This window comes from Pantherophis guttatus, chromosome 11 (assembly GCF_059756535.1).
Source record: "Pantherophis guttatus breed Tessera chromosome 11, ASM5975653v1, whole genome shotgun sequence".
Lineage (NCBI taxonomy): Eukaryota > Metazoa > Chordata > Lepidosauria > Squamata > Colubridae > Pantherophis > Pantherophis guttatus.
Window position 1 is genome coordinate 26,180,294 of NC_142073.1, and position 3,084 is coordinate 26,183,377.

Here is a 3,084-nt window from a genome sequence, read left to right on the forward strand (position 1 = left end):
GCACTTAGACTTATGCTCTACTTCACAGTGCTTTCCAGCCCTCTCTAAGCGGCTTAGAGTCAGCATGTTGCCCCCAACAATCTAGGTCCCCATTTTGCTGAACTTGGAAGGATGGAAGACAGCCTTGAGTCGGTCAGGATCGAACTCCTGGAGTGAACAGCGAGTTAACTTGCAATACTGCATTCTAACCACTGCGTCACCAGGGTTGTTGAGACCACCATGACCAGTTTGTGCCATAATCTTCCAACTTGGATTTTCAGATCTTGATGTTTCTGATCTTCTCCAATTATTTTTCTCCTATTCTCCTGATATAGCCACATCTATTATCCACGCTTTCTTCTTTTCAACCACAGTTAATTCTGGTGTGTTGAGTCAAGACTTTATCAGCCTGTATTCAGAAATCACACAATATTTTAACCTCACTTTTGACTTTTCAATTTTTATGTTTCCACTTTTCCATCTGTGCAATCTTCTTACACAGGTTTAATATAAGATCTACTTGTTTCTTCTGCCCCTCCACAATTTGCACTTTGGAAATGACATTTTTTCAATTCTGGCTTTGATTGCATTAGTTCAAATAGCTTACTCTTGAGCAGCCAAAATCAAGTTTTCAGATTCCTTTTTTAATGTTCCAGTTGTAAATCATTGCCAGGTTGAATCCATTTTCTCCTCCACTGTTTGCAGAAATTGGCCATGTACTGTAATGCTTTTCCTTGCCACCATTCTGTTCATGTTTGTATTACATTATTTCAATGTTCAGGTTTTGTTTCCTGCACATTCCACATGTTCCAATTTTAAACTTGGATCCCTGTTATCCTTGGCTGTCTTTTACGGAATCAGCCAATGCCTGCCTTTCCTCTTCAACAGTTTATTTGACTTGCAGTAAACCTCTGCCTCCATTTCTGCAGGGCATCCATCAATATTGTGTAAAGGTAAAGGTAAAGGTTCCCCTCGCACATATATGCTAGTCGTTCCTGACTCCAGGGGGTGGTGCTTATCTCCATTTCAAAGCCGAAGAGCCAGCACTGTCTGAAGTCGTCTCTGTCGTCATGTGGCTGGCCTGACTAAACACCAAAGGCACACAGAACGCTGTTACCTTCCCATCAAAGGTGGTCCCTATTTTTCTACTTGCATTTTTATATGCTTTCAAACTGCTAGGTTGGCAGAAGATCATCGCTACAGGTGTGTAATGCATAATGAATTATGTTGGTTGCACAGTCAGATGTTTTGACTGGATTTGCCATTTTTTTTCACCTATCAAGGACCTCTGATCCTCCAAGTTATCAATGAATGATTTCTGCTGGCAATTCCCTTATTCAAAATCTGCAGATAAAAATACCCTTTAACAAAAGTAACACTTAACTGTTGTTTATGGATTTGAGATGGGCAGCCATTTAATCAAATGAATGAAACCACAGTATCCTTCACAAAACTGGAAAGCACTGCAAGTATTTATTTTTAAATTTAGCATTTTTAAACCCTAAAAGAAAAGGTTGTAATTTCTTCTCTTTTATGCACTGGAATAGTTTTAGGCAGACTGAATTTTTTTCAATCTCTTCTACTTTGGTGGATCAAGTTGTAAACTATTCATTTGGCCCAACTGCAACTTCAATCCATGCTCTAAAAGTTGATTAAATACTCAGTGTAAGCTAATATTGAAAATAAAACAGGACTCTGGCAGATGCATTCCAAAAATTGTCCGTGTTGCCACAGCAGCAACCTCATCTTCTCTTGCTCATTCAGGGCAGGTTAAAGCTCAGCCCTTTTGACTCGATGGCTTATACCAAGCAGGGGAATTGTGGGTACCTTCTGCTATACAATTATAGGAATGTTAATGTGGGTGCTTGGTTTCGTGCTGCTTTTTTATGTGTGTCTCTGTGTGTGTGCATGCACATGCTTAGGTGCTTTGATACAATCTAATAAAAAGTTTTTTTAAAAAGCATTCTTGTCAGGTTAAAGGAGATCACCACTCATCCACTATGGAATGAATATGGTGGGTGCCATGTTTCAAGTGCAGTGGACAAAATCCGAGGCTCAGCAGATGCGAGACATCTAAGGCAGGGGTGTCAAACTTGGCAGCCCACTGGCCAGATGCATCACACGCAGGCCATGCCCACCCCAGCTCCACAAAGGGGAAAAACATTACGTGATGGCGTGACACCGCAAGTTTGACCCCGTGATCTAAGGGAAAGATGGTGGTCTTTGGGAGAGACCATGCTCAGCTGGAACAGATGTGAGATCAGACTTGAAGAACTACCCTGAAGGGAGGGGAGAGGAAGAAGGGAAAGTAAGGCCTGCAAAAGGTGTCCATCTCCTGCTTGATCCACAGCTGCATTACATGTCAAACTCAAAAAGAATATGGAGCAGGCGGCCAGTCCTGGAATGCTCTGCCCTCCTGTATTCAAGGCTTGTGGCTCTGCTGACTGGGGACTGTGAAAATCTTAATAGCAAGTCAATCAGCCATTCACCACAGAAAAGCAGACCTAGAATAGTATGGAACTGCAATGTGATTGACTGATCTCTGTGAGGAGCCAAAAGGGAAGATGTCTTTGAGCTACCTATGAATATGGGAACAGTCTGGAGGAGGAAACAAGGCAATTGCCCCAAATCTTTTCCCACGCCTATTGGAACACATTTGGACTGTATGTTTTGAGCCGGAGAGGCTACCAACAAGACAGGCATGGCCAGGAGGGTTCCTGTCAGCAAGGCTGTAATCTTTGGAAGGTTCTGGAGGCCTTGTCCAGGTGTGCCACCCATGTGAATCCCAGCGGGCATGGGGACTCATAACTGCAGGGTAGGTGAAATGGCTTTGGAGTGCATAGGAGAAGCAACTAGGCGTACAGGTGGGATAGCTCAACATCAGCCAGCCAGCCACTCCTCTCCATCTTGGGTTGCGTTAAAAGAAACAGTGTCGAGGTTATGGATGGGAGCTGTTCCATCTTACTTTGCGCTGGTTTAGACTGGGGTCTGTGCTTGGAGCCAGTGAGTTTGAGTCAACGGCAGCAGCTTGACTTGATCCTCCGCTGTCTCCTGTGGCTGTAAAAGGGTCCAAGACATGTACAGCATAAATACCAGGAGCCCCCA